Below are 22,242 nucleotides of genomic sequence, written 5' to 3' on the forward strand. Positions count from 1 at the left end.
AGTTGCCAGCTCTATTGCAGATCTTAGTATCATCCACAAATAGACAAACTTTTCCTTCTATCCCCTTACTGTTCCTTCCTTTTTGCCAAAAGTGGTCTCAGATTTTCACTTGAATCAGTCCATTTCCCTGCCATCTCTAGACAGGGCAAAAGATGCAGGGGAATATCACCTTTTACTGCCTTTGGATGTCAGAAGACATATCTCGAGGTATTTAGAAGTTTCTGAACCTCTCTGAAAGACAGACCGGCTGTTTATTCTCCATGGTGTAAGTAAACAAGGTGAGCTGGCGTCGCAGGCTACAATAGCCTGCTAGATTAAGGAGGTAGTTACAGCCACGTATGTGGATGCTGCGCAACTGTTGCCTAGTCAGGTTAGAGCTCATTTCACTAGGGCTTAGGCAGGGTCATGGGCGGAAGTTAGATTGTTGTCTTCCATTGACATTTGCCGAGGTGCAACGTGGTCTTCCTTACACACCTTGTCCAGGCATTATTGTCCAGATATGCAAGCCCGGGAGGACACAACCTTTGTACATGCTGTTTTGACTAGACCGCGGGCAGCCTCCCGCCCTATTCGAGAATAGCTTTAGTACAACTCACTGGTTGTATGCTAAGAAAGAAGAAATTACTACTTAATTGATAATTTCCTTTTCCTTAGTATAGACTGGTGAATCCAACTTCCCACCCTTGGCTGCCAAATGGTGTGCTATGGTCCTCTTGTGTGGGTGTGTGTTCCAGGGAGTACTGGTAAGTGTTAATCGAGTCCCTAGATTAGTGTTATTAAACTCCTTCTCTGAGCTCAGTGTTTTCCTGTTTTGCTGAGTGCTGGAATGGTTATCTGTTAATCAAGTTTTTGCTAGTTTGTCCACAGTTGGCTTTTGCAGAGAATACTAGTGGGCTGATGTCACTGCAGCAGTTTATATACTGTGATATCAGCTTTGCTCAGTCTCCATCTGCTGGCAGAGGTGCATAACCCACTGCTTTTGGAGTCACCTGTCTGTACTAAGGAAAAGGAAATCATCAGGTAAGTAGTAATTTCTCCATAGTGGTAAGTGGTGTCTGTTAATATTATTTAAAGAGTTTAGTCATAGGACCCAACACCTGATCTTTAAATATTTTGTAAAATCGAGTTGTTAAGTCTCCAGGTGTTGGATAATTTATCTATTTTCAAGGTACTTACAGCCTCTGATATGTCCAGTTCCAGAAGCAGTCTTCCCCTGATACAGAAGGAATTTGAACTGAATTGTGGCATCCGTTGCATACTGTATAGTATGAGGTAATTTTTAATAGTGGCACCTATTTCTTATGTGTTCCTCATTGACTATTATATTATCTGCCTGATCTTTAACTTTTATAATATCTAACATTTACTGTTGCTTTCAGTATGGTAGCATATATTGTGCAAGGTTTGTTCCCTTTTCCATAAAAGATCTGCTCACCTTTCTGCAGTTAAGATACCATTTCTTCTGCTGTTATTAGGTTCATTCTCCCTCTCAGGAGATAATGTCTCCAATTGGGTTTATTTTGTGCGTACCTTGACTGGAAGGAACCACAAGGTTGAGAACCACTGTTATATACTGCTTGCATCCTCTTGTGTTGCATCCTTATTTTTCACTGGTATCTCACCAGTTGCTGTAGTTGTTTTGGCACCTTCATTCCGGTGCTGCTTGACTGCTCAGACATTCATTTTTCTGGGTCTTCATCGCTGCTTGGCAGCCTTTAATTTGGTGCTCCCTGGCTGATCCACCTCCTGGTTCCTTTCTTCAAATTATTTTGGCATTTTGGTTCTGACATTTCCTTGATTGTTTGACTGTGAGCCTGTTGCAGCGTTTGTTGCGCTGTTCCTTAGGAGCTCAGCCACCTTTGTTGTAGTTCTGCTGCTCCTTGGCTGCTCAGGTGCCTCTCTCCTGCGAGTCCTTTCTGTATCTCCTCCTGCTATCTCTTTCTGCATCATCTTTCAATTGTTTTAAGATGTCATCACTTAAGTACTCATGTTCTACGATTTGTTTAAGTAGGGTATGTTAGGAGTAATCTCAGTCTCTTGCATTTACTGCTAATGCCCTTCTTAGTACTTGCATTGTGCCAAAGAGTGCCTCCTTCTGTATAGGCAACATATCAAGAACATAAGAAATTGCCATGCTGGGTCAGACCAAGGGTCCATCGAGCCCAGCATCCTGTTTCCAACAGAGGCCAATCCAGGCCACAAGAACCTGTCAATTACCCAAACACTAAGAAGATCCCATGCTACTGATGCAATTAATAGCAGTGGTTATTCCCTAAGTAAACTTGATTAATAGCCGTTAATGGACTTCTCCTCCAAGAACTTATCCAAACCTTTTTTGAACCCAGCTACACTAACTGCACTAACCACATCCTCTGGCAACAAATTCCAGAGCTTTATTGTGCGTTGAGTGAAAAAGAACTTTCTCCGATTAGTCTTAAATGTGCTACTTGCTAACTTTATGGAATGCCCCCTAGTCCTTCTATTATTCAAAAGTGTAAATAACCGATTCACATCTTCTCGTTCAAGACCTCTCATGATCTTAAAGACCTCTATCATATCCCTCCTCAGCCGTCTCTTCTCCAAGCTGAACAGCCCTAACCTCTTCAGCCTTTCCTCATAGGAAATTCTTAATGAAGCCAGTGGCACCTAATATAATTGGGACTATTTCTGTATCTTTCTGCCACATTTTCTTGATCTCTGCCTCTCTTGCTTCTTAAGAATCTCACCTTACTCCTTATGATCCACAGAGTAGTCACTGGATACTGACACCTCTATTAGCAATGCCATTCTTGTGTTTTTCTCCTTCACCATGATATCCGGTTTTCTAGCATCGATCTTCCTATAGGTTGGGATGGGAATGTCCCAGGTGGTCATAACTCCCCTTTGGTCTTTTCTGTTCTGTTAGGTTCATGCTGCCAGTGCTTTTTTGGTGCATTGAGGTTATAATGTTTACCATTACATCCAGTGATGAGATGTGTAATCATTACATCTAGTTCTGCTTTTCAGAATCTGCATTTGTCTGTTTTACCATTTTTTCTGTGCTGGCTGTAAACCATTTTATAGTCCAATATCCTGTGCTGCAATTAACAATGTCTCATCTCTAGGTTTAAGTTCACCTCTCCTTAGCCACTGCTGTGTCAAATTTTGATCTATGTGGGGTCACCGTGTGAAAGTACTCAGCTAGATTTGGTGAAAGACATTTACTGCTTTCAATTATTCCCTTCCCTCTTGACACCTATTCTCAGCTGTGTAAGCTCTTTCCTGACGTTTCTGGACCTTGATTGTTTTTCTTTCCAGTTATGCAATTTGTTTAATCAGCTTATTTCTTTTTCTTTGGCCTTTTTCTTCCCCACAGCATATGCTGGAAGTTTGCCTCTGATTACTGCTTTAATACAGCCTTATATCAGATCTTTTGAAACTTCTCCCCATTTAAGTCATAATATTATAAAAATGGTTTGCTTAAGGTTTGTTTTAATCTTCTCAGTATGCTGTCATTTAACATTGAAAACCTTTTTTTGAAGTTTACTTAGAATTTCCATTTCTGTCCAGCAGGGGGCGCCATCTGACCAAACTATATTCCCAATAGTTGACCGACTTTCAGTCTCTCCTACGAAATGGTAATCAATTTGGGAATATTATCTTTGTGGATAGGAATAGAAAGTGTATTCTTTTTGTTCTGCATGTAGAAACCTTCAAACATCTACAGCTCCGAAATCTCAATTTTTTTTGTTTACATTTTTATCAAATTTTCAAAACCACATATACAGCAAATGTGAGCTTATAGCACAAACAATACACATGAAACAATTGAATCTGAAGGAACATAAACATATATCATGTTGTTCTCCTAATATAAGGTTTTCAATCACCCCCTTCCAATGTCCTCACCAGCAAAATAAACAGATAATATTCAGTAGCCAACATCTACCAAACAGGCCGATACAGTACAGTGTGCTCTGGCGGAGCGCACTGTTAACCCGCGATTGGACGTGCGTTTTCGATGCGCTAGCTTTACCCCTTATTCAGTAGGGGTAATAGTGCGTCAAAAACACGCGGCCAACCCCCCAGATCCTAATAGCGCCCGCAACATGCAACTGCATGTTGCGGGCGCTATTAGGTATTCCCGCGCGATTCAGAAAGCAAAATGTGCAGCCAAGCCACACATTTTACTTTCAGAAATTAGCGCCTACCCAAAGGTAGGCGTTAATTTCTCCAGGCACCGGGAAACTGCTTTTCTGTGCACCCTCCGACTTAATATCATGGCAATACTAAGTTGGAGGTCCCGAAAGTTTAAAAAAGTTTAAAAAAAAAAAATTGAAATCAGCCCGCAGCTCGCGGGTTGAAAACCGGACACTTAATTTTGCCGGCATCAGTTCTCAAACCCGCTGATAGCCACGGGTTCGGAAACCGGCAAAATTGAGCGTCGGCTGTCAAACCCGCTGACAGCCGCCGCTCCTGTCCAAAAAGAGGCGCTAGGGACGCGCTAGTGTCCCTAGCGCCTCTTTTTGCCGCAGGCCTTCATTTGAATACAGAATCGCGTGCTCTCCCGCGACGTTTACTGTATCGGCCCGAAAGAAAGCAATGAGAGATATAGACTAGCTTAGTCACCGAGGGGCTGATATTCAAAATATAAAAAAAACCTGGGCTCTTACATTTTGGCTCCAAAGTTAGATGACTGAGGGGGTTATTCACTAAAGCTAGCGCACGCGAAAAGGGATGGAGTCAGGGCGGCGTCTGCTCCGGAAGAGGAGGAGTCGGGGCGGATGCCACGAGGACATCGCGGACAGCGAAAAGGTAAGAACCCTTTTCGCTGCCCATTTCGCGCCCAATAGCACCACCTTTTATGATGGCGCTATTGGGTGCAAAAGCCGGCAGCGATCGCACTGCAGAGGTGCGATCGCTGCCGGCTTTCGCAGGCCTGCCCCCTGTTAGCGCGCGGTTCAGGGAGCCCTGTGACATTGGTAAATCTAGGCCTAAGTTAGGAGCCTATTTTCAGCCAAACTAAAAGTTAAGCTTCCTGTTAATTTACCTAGATTTAGGACTCTAAATTAAGTGTTTAGTTTTGAAAGTTAATGCTAAGCTCCTAACTTTGTTTCCCTGCCTCTGTAGTCACTCAGTTTTTAGGTCCCTAAATTTAGGAGTCTTATGAAACTTTGAGCCTAAATTTAAGCACTCAGCCCTAGTAAATTTTCAAAAAGGCCAATTTAGGAGCCTAATTCAAAAAGTAAGGCACCCAAACTCTTTGAAAATTGTCCCCCAAATGACTCTGTAACCCCTCTCCCTCCTTGGCTGGAGATCAACTTCCATCCCTGGAATCGCTCAGCCAGAGTGAGGGAATATAATCCTTGGGTCTCGTGGATTGGGGGCAGGATCTCCTACAGAGCCAGCTGGGCAGAGGTTACCTCCAAATAACTCAGTGACCACACAAAAATGTAGTGCTCCAGACAGAAACGTTTACTTGAACAAATAACCGGTTCAGCAGAAAGCACAAAATTCCATAGCAAAACAGGAAAATTCAGGAACAAAAAAATACACATAGTCTAAGTTTAATTCATGCAGTTTCCAGCCTCCTCACACCGGTTGCAGAAATGTTCCAAGTCAACTTCTTCACCTTTCTTTAGGCAGTTGAAGTTTTCCAGTCCCTGTACTGGAGAGCACAGCCTTTTGCTGTCCTCCTGGCCCCCGGCACAACTCCTGCTCCCAGACTTCGGATCCACATGTCTTCCAAAGCACCCAGCTCCAAAAACTCCCAATTCCTTCAAACTCCTCAGTTTCCTCCATCTCCAACAAAATCTCCCAAAGCTCCTCCTTTACTTCAGGGAAGCTTTTTTTTTGTTATACCACCCAGCTTTGGACATTCCCTTTGGAGGATGAACTACCCTGTCGCTCATCCAAGTTCCACATTCACCCGCTGAACCTCTTTTGCTAGAAAAGTTCCCAATATTACTAGATGGCCGACAGTTTGATACCTCTTTCCTTTCTCCAAACTTTCTTAACTGGAAGATTCCCCATTTTCACAGATAGGCCAGCCACTTCACAAGCATTTCTGCTCTTCCAGCGAACCCTCACATTGTAAAATGCTACATTTTACTCGTAGCACACTACCATTATCGAGTGGCAAAGCAGGAGCCACATCTCCAAGATGATGACACCTGACCTCTGTGCCAGTTTTCAGAGGGTCTCCAAACAGAATAGAGCAGAATGCTCATAAGTCTCTCCCTTCTCATCACCAGGAGCTTCTCTATCACGTGGAAAGTTCATAGTCACCGAATCACCACATTGAAGACCAGGCAAAGTATCTTTTTCCAACTGGCAGCAAGTTCACATCATGCGGCGACGAGGCACTGAGTTAACAAGCTTGTCTTTTGCTTTATTCATTTCTGGAGTCAGAGGATCCAGAATGAATATTATTGGGTCCCTATCTTAAATTCATGTTTGATCAAAAGATCCCCAATTTCCTCCAACATATCTTACTAACCAGACATTCTCACCAAATATGCAACATTGTACCTTTCCCCTCACATTGGTGCCGACAAGCTGTATCATGACCTGGATAGAGTTTCCCCAATCTGTGTGGTATGAGATCTATTTTAAAATTATTTTATATTAGAGTGGCAGACACTGAAGACTTACTTATTCTAGTCTCAACATTTGTTTCATGATCAACTGCAAAGGGTTCAATTTTCAATTCCCTCCAGAGGTGCTATCCAAACATGGAGTTAAAGCTATATTAAAGTGTCCTTCCAGCATTAATTTCTTAGACGCAAATGCTTTTAGTGTGATTAGGATTGACGCCTAGACCTTCTCTTAATCCGAGTTTCAACCACAAGTGTTTGCCATAGTTCTATAGTATCTATGTTGTTGCTGTAAAGACATCTTAGGAATTCTGTTGCTTTCGTTGTGGTTTCTGTGTGTCGAGATACCAGAATTTCAATTCCTCTTGACTGCCCACCTGTAGTTTAGCAGGCCAAAAGTATCTGCGAATATGGCCTATCCCAGACAAGTCTCTCATTACCTCGTCTAAAGAGTGTCTCCCTTGTCAGCATGGGTGAACACACTTTCCAGGCTTCTTTAGATAAGAGCTGCCTCTTTGGAGGAGTATTCAGGCCTTTCACATTCACAGTAACTATTTTCAGATTATTCATGTTCGTCCCCATTTTACAAGGTTGGCTTCCACCTGGATGCCGTGCTCTTTAAATATGTTTCCATTTCTCTGTAACATTCTTATTCCTGTTGTTCATTCTTAAGATCAGCTAATAGTGTGCCAGAAATCACAAAAATTAACTTCCTCACCTTCTTCCCCCTGAAACACGATGACGGCTGCAAACGCTCTGGGGTCGGTTTTCAATAGGTTTAACTGGCTAGCTTTAGGAATTAATTGGCTAAATCTTTGTTCTTAAAAAAAAAACCACGTTCCCTCTGCTGACTGGCTGCATCAGGCGTTCGGAACAGGCTCTGAAGGCATTCCGGGATTGAGTTTTTGATCTAGCTGGCTGGCGTGGATTTTCAGTGCCCAACTGGCAAATTTAGCTAGACAGCTCTAGTTGCCCAAAATCGCTGCCCTAATTTGTCTGGCTAGATTTAGGACAAAACTTTTCAGGCACAAACATTACATGCAGCTGAAAATTTGGCTAAAGGCTACCAGATAAAAAATGACCCCGTCATGCATGACCAGATTTAGGAATAGGTAACATAGGCGACTGCCTTCAGTGCCAAATTTTTATAGGCATTGGAGCATCGCTGCTGCCACTACCATGCCTGGTGCTGCTTAACAAAGTAACATAGGAAATGGTGGCAGATAAAGAGCCAAAAGGTTCGTCTGTATCTGCCCAGTAGGTTGCTTGGGTAGTATCTGCCGCCCCATACAGGTTACCCCTGTTCAGAAACCTTACATCTAAAGTTTTAGCATTAGGTTCTGTAAATAATACTCTATGCTTAGGGCCAGGGACACAAGAACACTTAGACTCAGTAAAAGGAATAAAGTATTTTTATTAGGCATTATAAGTGTTCTTGGGAGATGCTGGATACTGGGTGCCCTTAGTATTATAAACTGACCAGCATCTCGTTGGATACAGGAAGTGACCCTTCTTTTATAGTTAAACATACAATATTGTTGAAGCTTCTAGACTTACGTGACTGCCCAAAGACTCATTTACAGAGTCACATCATGCTATTGACATGACAACCTATCCCTGAACTGCCCTGACCAGTCTTCCCAGATGTAGCCCATTTGCACTCACTCTCCAGATAATCCTTTGTTCTGCTAATTATCTTGTCCAGTGAGATTTCAACAGAATAGTGCCTGAAGCTCCCGCGTTGGTTTCTTCTTTGTGACCCAATGAATAGGCCTCCCCTTTCTGGTGCCAGGTTGTCGGCCTGCTCAGGGACATTCTGCAAGTCATGCTCAGAAAGTCACTCAGAGTTCATTCAGCTCAGGCAGGCTAAAGAATAGCAGAGGCGTCTGGGTATTTTCCTTCTCCATGTTGGTTGTCTGTTTAGGCATACTTCTCAGTTCCCCTTTTTCTTCATTTCCATCCTCTAGGCATTAGGGATCACTCAGTGTTAATTTATTCACTCCTTCACTGTCTGCCCATTGGTGAAAGGACCAATCCCCTTCCAGAAAGCTGTACTTTTAAAATTAACTATCAAGGAAATATTGATTGGACTATTATTTGAATTAAGAGGCACTATAATTAGGATTGGTGACTTATTTTTATTAGAGGGAGTTATTTTACTTAATATATATTTATTCCTAATTCAAATTTGATTACCCACTTCACATTGTGGAGTCTGAAGTGAATTACATACAACCACAATAGCATCTGTATATAAAATACATAACTCACAAAAACACAAAGCAAAAACAGGAGATCTAATATAAATTTCTTCCTTAAAAATCTCATAATTCCCCATCCCCTCACATATAGTAATCACATAATAAAATCCTGAAACTCATACCGCCCCCCCCCCCCTACTCCCTCTCCAACCATCCAGCTGACCTGGCTCCCTGTGCTACCCCCAACCTCACCATCCCTCCTCCTTGCACAAACAAGCAATCCCCCAAAAAGCATAGATCTGGATAGAATTCCTCCATCCAGCTTGAATCCCTTAAACCTCTATCGGCTCCAGGTCTCTCCCTCTTACAGGTACATAACCTACTGAAAATGCCAGGTCTCTGTTTACAAAACATTACGTTCTAACCAAATATCAAAATAGCACAGCATTCCACAATACTGGAGCAGAGCATAAACATGAACATTTTTCTCATACATGTCAGTCGCACCGATGGAAATGCCAATACTGTTAACAGGGCATGCTGAGAAAATCTCAGTGATCTCCATGGCTCACAAAACGAAAATAGTTCTGCCAAATATGATGGTTTGTCCCGCTGAAGACATTTAAGCAGGTGGGCAAAAATCTCAGATTGAATTCTCTTCTCTAAGGGTGCCAGTGCAATGATGGGGGATGGGAGGAAGATGATCAAAACTCTGTGTTTTGCAACAATTCCAACTGTTTTAATCTAATAGTTAGAAGTACTTGGTAAAGAGCTCTTCAGTAATCATGCATGGGACATAAGCAGCAAATCCTTCTTATCTAAAAATGGCTGAGGTTGACTAATATAGGGGTAGATTTTAAAAGGTTGCGAGCGGGCGTACATGTGTGCGCGCTACCCGGCGTGCTCACATGTACACCCGATTTTATAACGTGCGCGCACAAGTTATAAAATCCAGGGTCGGCCCACGCAAGGGGGGTGCACAATTGTGCACCTTGCTCGCGCCGAGCCGCGCAGCCTTCCCCCATTCCCTCCCAGGCCGCTCCGAAATTGGAGCGGCCTCTGAGGGAACTTCCCTCCCCCGCCCTTTCCCCCCTACCTTTTCATCTTCTTTTTTTTATCTCTAAACTTCAGCCCCGGGCTAAAAAGTAAGTTGCGCGCGCCGGCCAACTGCCAGCGCACAATCCCCGGCCCAGTGGCCGTGCGGAAGCCTCTGGCCACATCCCCGCCCCCACCCTCGGACCGCCCCGCCCCTTTTGTAAAGCCCCGGGACTTACACGCGTCTCGGGGCTTTACGCGCGCCGCCGGGCCTTTTTAAAATAGGCCCGGCGCGCATAAATCCTTTGAAAATCTGGCCCATAATGTAGGGAAACGAGCTCTTAAAAATATGGGCCACCTTCACATCCATTTGTAACTATGAATCAAGGTACAAAGCTAGACTACGAACCACTGGTTAGTCTGACCTCTGTGATGGGCAAAGTCATGGAATTGCTGCCAAAAATGAGGATAGCACAGTTTCTGGAATCCAGTGGACTACAAGATTTGAGATCTTGTCAGAAAAATCTTCTAAGTTTGTTTGACTGAGGGTCCAAAACGTTGGATCAGGGGAGAATGGTAGATATGGTGGATTTCAGTAAGGCCTTTGACACACGGTTCTGCATAGGTGATTTATAAATAAAGCTGAGTGCCTGTGGTAGGAGTCCTAACATGACTGACTGGGTTAGAAACTGATTGAGTGGGAGGTGACAAAGGGTAGTGGTAAATGGAGTTCATTACAAGGAGGAGGGGTTACTACTCATGTGCTACACAGAATGGTCCCTGGACCGATTCTTTTCAACATTTTTGTAAGCCATATTGCGGAAGGACTGTTGGGAAATGTTTGTCTCCTTGCAGGTGATACCAAAATATGCAACAGGGTAGGCGCCCAGAAAGATAGTGAAAACACGAGGAGGAACCCAGCAAAGCTCGAGGAATGGTCTAGAGTCTGGCAGCTAAGATTTCATGCTAAAAGTGCAGGGTCATGCGTCTGGGCTGCAAACGCCTAAAGGAGGAGTAAAGTCTAGGGGATGACATTTTTCTGTGCACGAATCAAGAGCAGGATCTGGGGGATGATCATATTTGATGATTTCAAGGTGGTCAAACAGGTGGAGAAGGTGACAAGAAAAGCCAGATCTATGCTTGGGTTCATAGGGAGAGGAACGATCAGCAGAAAAAAGGAGGTGATACTGCCCCTGTAAAAGTCCCTGGTGAGACCTCATTTGGAATATTGGGTGCAATTCTGGAGACTGCACCTTCAAAAGGATATAAACTGTTTGTTTATTGGAATTTATTAATCACCTCAACCAGAGGCGATGTACAAAAAAAACATTTTACATAAACTAATATCAAGTATAAAATAAAACTAAACTAAAAATAACATCAGGCTCATAAAATCAAATTTTAAATAGGCTGGTGAAGTTCATCAGTTAACGGCAAGCTTAAATAAGGTGGTCTTAAGAAGTGCCTAGAAAGATTTGAAACACTCCATGCAATGAAGCAGCTCGGGTAGGGAGTTCCAGATTACAGGTGCAGCCACAGAAAAAGCACATTCCCTAGTATCAGACAGGTGAGCCTGTTTGATTGAAGGTACATCTAATAAATGTTGCTGAAATGAGTGAAGAGGTCTCAGCAGCGCAATAGCCCAAATAGAAGGGATTTGCATTAATCATTTTAAAAATGATTAAACAAATGTTATATTGTATCCTAAATTTAATAGGCAACCAGTGCAATTGTTTTAGAACTGGAGTAATGTATTGGTGGCGATTGGTTCCTGGGATTAATCTTGCAGTGGCGTCCTGCAATATTCACAGAGGCTTCGAGGTGGAATCTGGCAGACCTACATAGATGGCATTACAGAATGCAAGGATAGGCAAAATGGGGGCTTGAACTAGATGGAGTCGGTTCAGAGGGTGGCTACTAAAATGATCAGTGATGTTCATTGTAAAGTGTATGGGGATAGACTTAAAGATCTAAACATGTATACCCTAGAAGAAAAGTGGGAAAGGGGAGATATGATAGAGGCATTCAAATACCTCCAAGGTATCAATAGGCCTTTTTCTACGAAAAGGAGACTCTGGAACAAGGAGTCATGGGATGAGGGTGAAAGGGGATACACTCAGGAGTAATCTAAGGAATTTCTTTACAGAGAGGGTGCTTCATACATGGAAGTGTCTCCCAGTAGAGATGGTGAAGACAAGGACAGTATCTGAATTCAAGCAAGCATGTGACATCTGTGGTAACTTGGAAATAGCCAGAAGGAATAAGGAGGCAGGCTTTGGCTGTTTCCTTTATGTGCAATTTATTTACAGTGAAAGAAATGTCAAACAAATGCAGCTCCCCTTAAGTTCAGGTAGCAAACAGACATCACAGACAGGAACCCATTTAATGCAAGGATCTGCTGTCTGCCCTGCGGGGCCTCTCTAATCCTTCTAGGCCTTGAGTTCTTGTACATTAGAGGGGCTCCTCCCTTCACCCAGGATTCCATGCAGGTCTGGATCTTAAGGAAGACCAGGTGAGACAGCTGTGTCTAGTCCCTTAAGGTGGTCTGAGGGAGTTTCCTATAGACTCCCTCACATACCCTCCCCCTCGGCTCACCCTTTATTTGGGTGAGTGCCTGCCTCAGGAACTTAGGTGTCTTGGAGTCATTATGATAGAGATCTGGATCATCCAATGGAAAGAGGTCTGGAAAGTCCAATTCTTCATTGTTGTGGTTGGACAACCCTGTTGTGAGCTGGTTCCAGAGGCTCTTAAAGTTGGACAGTCCTGTAGCTTAGCCAGGGAAGAACACCCGCCTCAATCTTGTCTTGACTGACCGGGGTCTTCAGTTGTACCTGGCTTGTTGAATTCTGCCATTAGTCCCCATTTATGCATGCCAGGATCACTATTTTGTCATCAATCTAGACTCTCTTCGAATGAGCGTTTTCATACTCCCAGAATGCCTTCTAGCTCATCCGTAATCACATAAGTAGAGACTCCCTGGCTGGGGACATCCAAAAATTACCAAAACATGTGGGGCCACGGCATTAGCATCCATGGGTTCATCTTCCCTACGGGAACAGTTTCTGGCAAAAAGGCCCCTTTCTCCACAGCTGAAACATGGTGGTCCGGCTGAGGGTTGTGGTTGAGGTGAAAAGTCCAGCTGGACCTGTGCTACTGGTTATCAGGTCCTCTGGTTCTTAGGACTCCATTGTCTTCTACCTGGGTCGAGTGGCTTCTCTGAGAACCGTGGTGACTCAGGCATAGTCTGGGCCTGATAATAGGCCTCCACTACTTCCAGCACCTTTTCAACTATAAGATTGGGTATTGCAGAACTACTGCTGCATAGGCCGTTCTAGGCTGTCTAAGAACTGTTCCAGCAGAACTGCTTTGGCTACCTCCCTTCCAGGCGCAGCCACTTCCAAGTGACATTTTTAAGTCTGTGGAATAGATTTCTTGGGTTTTTTCCAACCTGTAGAACTTCCTGCTGATATCGCTTTCGGTAGGCTTCTGGGGTGAGTCCCGCTCTCTCTAGAATGGCGGCTGTGACTTCCTGGTTTGTAGCCCTCCCAGATTTGTGGTTTGGAAGGTTTTGTGACTACTCCTGGTGAGTAGATTCCCCAGATAAATAGCCCACCTGTCCTCTGGCCAGCCTGCCAGTTAAGCTGTGCCTTCAAAGATTTTTCAGGAAACCATCAGGATCTTCTCGTGGGGGGGGGTTCATCTTAAGTAGTGTCAGTGACATGGGAGGTGGACTGATTACAGCAGTTTCCATAGCTTGTGTTATCTGGGTCAGCACTGGGTGCTGCTGCATCACCTGCTCTTGTAATGCTTGCTGCCGTTCAGTGTGCATTTGCAAGGCATTCTGTAATTGTTGCTGGCGTGCAGCAAGGACCTAGATCACCTGCTCCATCTTCCCTGCTTATGAGCTGCCTCAAAAACTATGCACCTCTCTGGGGAAAGGGGGGGTGGGGAGGGGGGGGGAGTCTGCTGTCCTGTCTAAGCCCTTATTCATTGCTTGACTATTGACTATATAGGTGGGGCTAGCCCCCTTGGCCTGTTGTATGAAGGTTGGGTGAGTGGAACTGGAAGGCCCCAGGGTAAAGAAAAAAAACAAAACTCTGCGGGGTTTTTATTCTTCTGCTGCTGCAGCTGTTGGCTCTTGCCTGTGCTTCCTGCTTAGGCAAGAGATCCCACTTCTACCACCATATGTTATAACTTGGCAATAGTAACTTGGGAAACAGCCAGAAGGAATAAGAAGGAAGACTCTGATTGTTTCCTTTATGTGCAATTTATTAAAAGTGAAAGAAAAGTCAAACAAACAAATGCAGCTCACCTTAAGTTCAGGTAGCACACAGCCATCACACATAGCAGGTCGTTGCATAGAATGGGTTCCTGTCTACTCCGTGGGGTCTCCCTAATCTTTCTAGGCCCTGAGATTTTATGCACTGGTGAGGGACTCCACCCTTCACCCAGGATTCCTTGTGGGTTTGGATCTTAAGGAAGACTGGACAAGACAGCTGTGCCTGGTCCCTTAAGGTGGTCTGAGAGAGTTTCTTATAGACTCCCTCACAGGAGCGGTAGAGATGGGCAGGCTAGATAGGCCATATGGTCTTTTTCTGCCTTCATGCTTCTCTGTTTCTAACATTAATGCAAAGAAGAATGACAGAGAGGGTGCCACATATGAGGGACAAGAAAGAGTGCTGCATATGAGGGAGAGCTGTCTTCGGTGGGTGAGGGCTAGGAGGTGGCAGCAGTTAAATAGAGAATTACATGAGCACATGTATGCCATCGTGTGTTCCCAGGCTCTGTAGGAGCCCCTATCCCCTACTAACTGGAAGCTTGTGTGGGAGGATGGGTAAGGTAAGCTAAAGAGCCTGACAGTGCTGATTCTGTGTCTGACTGCTACTGCCAACATCCCCTTTGTCCCCCCACCCACGTGAAAGACCTTCGCCAGACCAAGGATTGGCTAGATAAGATGAAGGGAAAGGAATTCAAATTGAAGAACGGTAATGGGGTGAACACTTTTATTTCATTTCACACCACCCCATCCTTTAATTGTCTGGCAAGACTGGGGAAATAAAACTGGAGGACTGCTGGGTGGGAGGAGGAGGGGAAAACATTTTTCGTGTGCCCTAGGGCACAAAAAAAAAGTTAATCTGAGCCTGGATGCCTTCCTTCCTCCCTTCCCTTGCTGCCATAACTCTGGATCACATGGTTTTGGGGAAGGAGAAAGGACCCGAGCTGCATGGCGAGGACCCTGGGAAGGGCTCTAGGTGAGGAGGGAGGAGGAATAGAACCTGGGATGGTGGAGTGGAGGGGGAGAGGTAAGTGGCTGAAAGTGAGGACCGTGATTGAGGGGAAGGGGGCAGAAGACCCCGGATTGGAGAGGGAGTGTAGGAGGAGGAGTGAAAGGACCTGGGTTGGATGTTGTGAACCCAGGAAGGGTCTATCGGGGGGGGGGGGGGGGGGTGAAAGATGGCCAAGGATGGTGCAGTGGAAGGGAAGAGGAAGGGGGGAGGGGGAAGAGGTGAGGGAGGAGCAGGGGAAGGAAAGGATCCAGGATTGCCATGGGGGCCCACTCCTTAGTTTCTGCCCTGGACAACAACATGTCTGACCTCACCCAGCTCTACCAATGCAAGTCGTTCCTGCCCTGAAGCACCCCTGCTAGTCCAGTACTGAGATCACCACACACAACTCTGCCAGTGCACCCCAGTCTTGGTCTGCAGCACCCTCCGCTACTTTTAGTACTGAGAACCAAACACACAGCTCTGCCACTGCATGCCTGGTTTACTGATCTGAACCTTGTCGGAATATATGGCAGAGACCCTTCATCACTGCCTGTGAGGAAGTCACAGCTCCCTAGAGTGGATGGAAAGGAAAAAGTTTAAAAAACTCTGTCTCCTTCCTCCATAATGTTATCATTACAGTATAATGTTTAACTCTGGATAGCCATGTGGAATTGTTGATCCATGAGCTCATCTACTGTACCAGGCTGATGCAAGAAAGCCAAGCCAGTTGCCTTCAGCGACTGATTTATTATGCTAATATAAAAAAAGACAGGGATCCAGTTGGCTGTTAATGATGTCTTTGTGTAACTCAGAGCAAAACACAATCTGTTCAAGTCATGAAGAGGCCTGAACGGGTTATCTCATGGGTCATATACAGATGAATCAGCTTTTTCCCATCCTGATATTGAGAGCTCTGCTTGCCTTAAGGCTGTACATTGATGATTTACTAAGTTGTCTTTCCACTTCTACAGAGCAAACCTTCTGTCATATGATGTTCAACTTCTGGTGTCAGCTTGCACACAAAACCCCTCCACTATGAGGCACTTGTGAAGCAGCACAAAAGCCTGCAAAAAATGTACTCTACATCTGCACAGCAAGCCGGCCATACCATAACTGCCAGGAATCACAAAGCAACAACCCTTCCTGTGCAGAGGCAGCACTGAAGATATTATACTGGGCCCTAGAATTAGGGTTGTGCATTTGTTTCAAAACTAAATGAAAATTGCAACAACAATTTTTGTTTTATTGGCAATGAAACAAAATAATGCTGCAAATGAAAAGTGTTTCCATTTTGTTTATTTTGTTTTGTTGCCACTAAAGTCTATGGGAGAATCGTTAAGCAATGCACTTTTTTTTTTTTTTTTTTTAACTTTGTGTCAGACAGCCTGGAGCCAGTGGGAAATGGGGCAAGGAGCAGGAGCAGTCACTTGTAAGCAGTTTTCAACCAGCCCATCTGTTTTTTTGTTTTTTTTTTCTTTCTACCTGAAACTGAAACAGAAAGCTAAGCTGTAACAGATCCCCTTTTGGCCCACTTGTGCGATTGATTTCGCAGTCAACACGCAGGCTCTGAAGCTCCTTGCTTCTCAGAGTTGAGAGTTCCAATATATAAAAAGGAATTGAAAGAAAAGGTGCTGCCAGTTTATCTCTGCTTCAGTGCTGCTGTTCAATACTGAGAGCAGAGCAGTGCTTGCTGGAAGCTGCAAGCTATCGCTTTGAGAGTGATGGAGTTTATCAGCAGGACTGAGAGCAAGCACAGGCAGTCAGACTACTGTGACACGTGTCTAACAGATGTGTTTTCAGTGTATACAATATACTGTGACAGCTTGCGGCCTGTGGCCCTGATATACTAAGATGTGCTGGACTTTGTGCACACATTGGCATGGGGTCCTGCATAATTATGCACATAACTGCACTTCAAATGTAGCAAGGAATTCTGTGCACAAAAAAAAATGTGCACACCGCCCTGAGTAAAATATGCATTGAGACTGGCGCTTCTTCATTCAAATCTTAGGTTAATCAAGGCATTAGCTGTTACTCCCCAGTGCAAAGAAGTGCCTAGGCTTTACTCATGTTTTCTTAAAGCTGGAAATTTAACTCCTGGTCAAAAGTGGAGTAAAGTTTCTAGTGCTAGTGGTAATCTATGGGACTGAACCTGGAGTTTGTGGGGTTGGGGTCCTTTACTTTGCATCTATGTGTATAAAAGATGTTTTATGTGCACAACCTGTGCCACTGCCGCGTGTTTTGCGCACACAGATTTTTATGCGCATTTTTATATGCAGTTGGACAAGGCAGGGGCCAGAGCAGCCTTAGCGGGGATTCACCAGTAGGTGGACTGTGCTGCACAGCCCACCCACTGGTGGATGAGAACCATACCTTGGCCCATATCTTAGAGGCAATCAGAGGGATGATGAGGGCTGGCAAAGTTAGAGAGATAGCAAAATTCCTGGGTTTTTTTCATTACAAATGGTGGTAGCAACATGATCACAGCAATGGTTGAAGGAGGCTACAAGGGGATCCGATGCTTTGCACACTTACACTACTGGCAGAAGGGATGCTGTGGGCTGGAGGCCAAGGAATGTGGCAGCTTGCCTCAGAAGGACTTGATAGAGAAGTGCAAGAAAAATAGTGGGGCATTTTAACCAGGATGGGCAGCAGCTAGCAGGAAGCAGTGGGGGCCCCCTTTGAACCACCTCCTTATTTAGGATGTGGACACCAAGTAGAATTCCACCTACCGCATGATGCCGAGGTTAGTGGAACAAAAGACATCCCTTCATGAGATGTCTGTTGATGCTGATATAGGTTTGGATTGCTCCCTGGGGCATCAGGATTGGTTACACATCCTGAAACCCTACAAAGATACCACAGAGATCCTTAGTTCAACAGCCACCCTGGGCAAGGTGTTCCCTGTAGTGAGACTTCTGGGGAGAAGTTACAGGGTTTCTGGAAGTAGCAGGGATGGCACCGAAGGTGTTGGTGCAAATGCAAAATTGGCTCAGACCTCTCACCGAGCTGGATTCTTACACGCTGGCAACCCTGTGTGACATATGGGTGAAAGGGAATATTGTTCTCCAGTCCAGCACCCTGACTTACAAGTAGGAGAAGCTGGTAGAAGGCTGTTCTATGTATCCACCACCCTCTCCATAAAGAAATATTTTCTTAGGTTACTCCTGAGTCTACCCCCTTTCACCCTCATCCCATGACTCCTCGTTGTACTGAAAGCGGCCCATCTCCTGGGCATGGATACCTTGGAGGTATTTGAATGTCTCTATCATATCTCTCCTATCTCATTTTTCCTCTAGGGTAAGTCTGTCCCCATATGCCTTAGAATGGAGACCAGTGACCATTTTAGTAGTCATCCTCTGGACCAATTCAATCCATTTTATATCCTTTTGAAGGTGCGGACTCCAGAATTATCCAGAGAATTCCAAGTGAGGTCTCATTAGGGACTTATATGGGGCAATGTCACCTCATTTTTTCTGCTAACCATTCTTCGCCCTATGCAGCCAAGCACCTTTCTTACTTTTGCTGTTACCTTATCCACCCATTTGGCCACCTTGAGATGATCAAATACAATCACCCCCAGATTCCATTCTTATTTTGTGCTTAAATAAAATAAATAGAAGAATTTCACCCTCTATGTTGTACTGCTCCCTTACAGGCTGATTTTAAAATGAGCACTTGGGTGCCCACATATGCCCTTATGTGGGCACATGCGGCAGAAACACAGGAATTTTCAGTGGTGCATAAAATTATGCGTGTACTTTAGAAAATGCGCCTATGGCTGCACACAAACACGCCTGCGTATCGTCCCCACGTAAAATGGCTCACGCACTCATGTGCACAAGCAGGTCATCCGCTCATTTCATTCACGTACAACTTCTGGATCGTGACACAAAAGCATGCAGAGGCCTGTCTGACAGCTGAATTTTACCACCAGACACATCCAAAAGCTGGCGTTCCTGTTGGTCGAAAGGAAGAACCATTTCTTTCTTGCTGCAAGGGTCTGCCAGGACTTCCCAATGAATACGAATGCGTGAAGGGAGCCGAGGTCAGCTTTTAACCGTGGTGCCTCCTACCCACATGGGGTAAGTAGAATGGGGGCAATGGGTGTGGAGAGGGTCGAGCCATGCATGGGGGGAGTTGGGGGGGCATGGATGGAGTGGTTCAGGCCATGCAGGGGAGGGTTGAGTGTTATACAGCTACTCACATCTTAAAGATTAACAGTCCATAGTAACAAACCAGTATTGCACTTACACTGACAGCAACCATGTGCTATTAATGGGAGTCCTTTTTTCCCTTGTAGATTGAAGACCTGAAGAAGAAAGCTCGGGAGCTGCACCTGAAGCAGAGGCACACGATGGCCAGCTGCAAGCTTGGAGGGTTGGGGCTGGAAGTAAGATGTTCCTCAGGCCAACTGGGAATTGTAACGAGCTCCATCCATGCCCTCTCTGCGTCAGGTACCACACTAACCACCCCTAGCTCTGCCACACTCGGTCTCAGCCTTCACCTTACACTAAACCTCCTTCACACATCTTTCTGTCACAGGTTCCTGAAAGAGTTTAGGAAAGCCACTCCCACTCCGATATGGATTTGCATGTAAACGGCACAGCCCTGGTCCAGTAGAACAATGTGTAGCATCACACCTTGCTATGTATAGCTCTAGCAGTCACTGTCAGTCCTGTTGCACATTTCTTACCCTCACTCCCTACCACATAGTAGCCTCCATTAATTTACAGCCTGCTCACATCAATCATCTGGATGTCCATTCACCTATCTGTAGGGAAGCCAGCACCTCGATGACAGGGCTGTCCCATACCTAACAATACTTCCCTGTGCCTTCACCTCTCCCTGAAAAGGCAGCTCCTCTAAGTGCCTCTGCCATCCTGCGCATCAAACTCCGCAGCCCTTGCTTTTGTCTTCACAGATAATAGCTTCACTCGTCGTCATCCTCCGACGAGAATCAAGACAGAGCAGGCGGCAAGGTCCCCCCGCCCCAGTCCCCACAGAAGCGGCAGCAGCCACTGCAGGGGGAGGAGCATCGTCACCAAGGGAACCAGTGATGGTGGTCCTGCCCCTCCACCCCAAGCAGGTGCATCCCCGGGCCCCAACAGCCCCTAGACCCTGTCCCCATCCACATGGAGCCTTCTCTCCAGGATGCCCGCTGCTTGGACCGTCCTGCCACCGCTGGCTGAGGGAGGCCCGCGCACCCTTCTGCACCTGCTCCCGGTGAAGAGTCTCTTTCTCGGCGCCAGTTTAAAGCAACTGTGCAGCAGGTGGCAGAGAAGGATGCAAGCAGCTCTTAGGAGTCTGCTCAGGGTTCGCTCGCTAACCGTGGTCTGGCAATACAGCGCCTGGCTGTGGCAATACGGATTCCTGTCAGGAGGCAACACCCATCCTGAGCAAACTCCTAAATCTGAGTTTGCTGGCGTCCCTAATTTAGTTTGGTTACTTGTTGGCTCCCTAGTTTGCCCCTCCCTGCCACTTTTTTTTTTTTCTGTAAATACTGTAAATAGTTTGAAATGTTCACAAAAACTGTTAGGCCCAATAAAAAAAACTTTTTTTGCATTTTCGAATACTTAGTCTGTGTCCGCCTGTGTACTGATAGTTTCCACGAGGTCAAAAATCAAAGGTAAACATTTAAACGGCTAACTCGTAGTTACTTGGCTAACTTGTGAGTTTTCTCTCTAAATGGCTTTGAATATTGACCTCTCTGGCTTTTTTTTTGGTGTGGGAACAGCCATGATGGCAGTTCACACACTTTCCTCTCATGCTTAAGATGTAGAATGGGTGTTCTTCTTTAAGCACTTCCCTCAGGTTCCCCCTCGTCACAATCTCTCATTCTGCATAGCTCAGCCCAGAAGAGGATTGTGGTTGCAGAGTGTTGCAAACGACAAAGGACAGATCACAGACACCAGAGGATAGCGTTTACCTTTACTCTGGAGGAAGTTACTGCATGTCGGTGCCTCAGGTTCAGCTAATCCTGGGCGTGTGGCCTACATGTTTTCAAGCTAGCTTACCAGACCCTGCTCCCTGATGGTGAGAAGAGAAGGATAGTACGGCTGGAGAAGGGGGCTGGGGAAAACAGATAAGGCATCAGAGGGAAATGTGAAGAATAACACCAGGTAGGGTTTTTTCTGTGATTTAGGTCATGGGTGTGATTAGAGGGAACAAGAGTTTGTGTGGTGGTGAAGTGGTCAAGCAGACAGATTAAGGAAAGAAGGGAGAATAGGGGACAGCAGTCCAGGGATATGGGACCACGCTTAGGGGCCGTAGCTCCACTATTGAGATGGTGGAAATCTGGAGCACTGCCGATTATAAGTGGGGAGGCAGATGCATGCTCAGGAATTATTAGAGGAGGAAGGGTGGTAGAAAACACACAGCGCCTGTCTTCCTAATGTCCTTCTGCCCCTGAACCCAGACGTTCTGCATTTCCATCTACCAGCGGTCTTACTGTGCTGCATGTGTAAGGGTATTAGTAAAGGTGTATAAAGTACAGTCAGTGTCCCCTCAGTGGCACATGTGACAATAAATAACGGTTTGGTTTCCATTCAGTAGCTAGGCTTAGTTGCCGTAAAGTAACAGTATGCAGTCTCCCTCTCTCCTGCCTCGCAAGGGCCTGCTTTCATGCAAAGGCAGTAGTGTACTGAGGGGGAGGGTGGGGGAGGCCATGCTGTAGGGGGCACCCATGAGCAGGGGATTCCCAGCCTATCCAGCACCAGAGGTGGAAGAGGCCCACAGCCAGGCCCGGCGTTACTGGGTATGCACACCCAGTGGGGGCCAAAAAGAAGAGGAGGCCTATGAGGAAGGTGCCTGTTCTCCTGCTCCTTCACTGTGCCAGCGTTCAGTAGCCAAACCACCTGCAGCTCATAATGCATGAGATCAGCAGAGAGGAAGGGCTAGCCCTGCAAAATTTGATTAGCGCAGGGGCCGGCATTCAAGGAGGAGCAGCAGAATGGGCTCCCATCCTGCTCCTGATGGTTTGTATGAATGAATGAATGAATGAATGGGAACCTGACGGTGTGTGTGTGATTAGAAACCTGCCTGGGGGCGGGGGGGTGAATATGAATGGGAACCTGACTGGGTGTGTGTGTGTGTGAATAGAAACCTGCCTGAAGGGGGGGGGGTGGTGAATATGAATGGGAACCTGACTGTGTGTGTGTGATT

General features: G+C 45.6%; 1 protein-coding gene across 1 annotated transcript in view; it reads left to right on the top strand.

Moving 5' to 3' along the window:
• RASSF1 (Ras association domain family member 1) overlaps window positions 1-22,242 on the top strand; it is a 121,918-nt gene that overhangs the window by 32,941 nt on the left and 66,735 nt on the right. The gene's annotated exons all lie outside the window — the stretch shown is intronic.

The sequence above is a fragment of the Rhinatrema bivittatum genome, chromosome 4 (assembly GCF_901001135.1).
Source record: "Rhinatrema bivittatum chromosome 4, aRhiBiv1.1, whole genome shotgun sequence".
NCBI lineage: Eukaryota > Metazoa > Chordata > Amphibia > Gymnophiona > Rhinatrematidae > Rhinatrema > Rhinatrema bivittatum.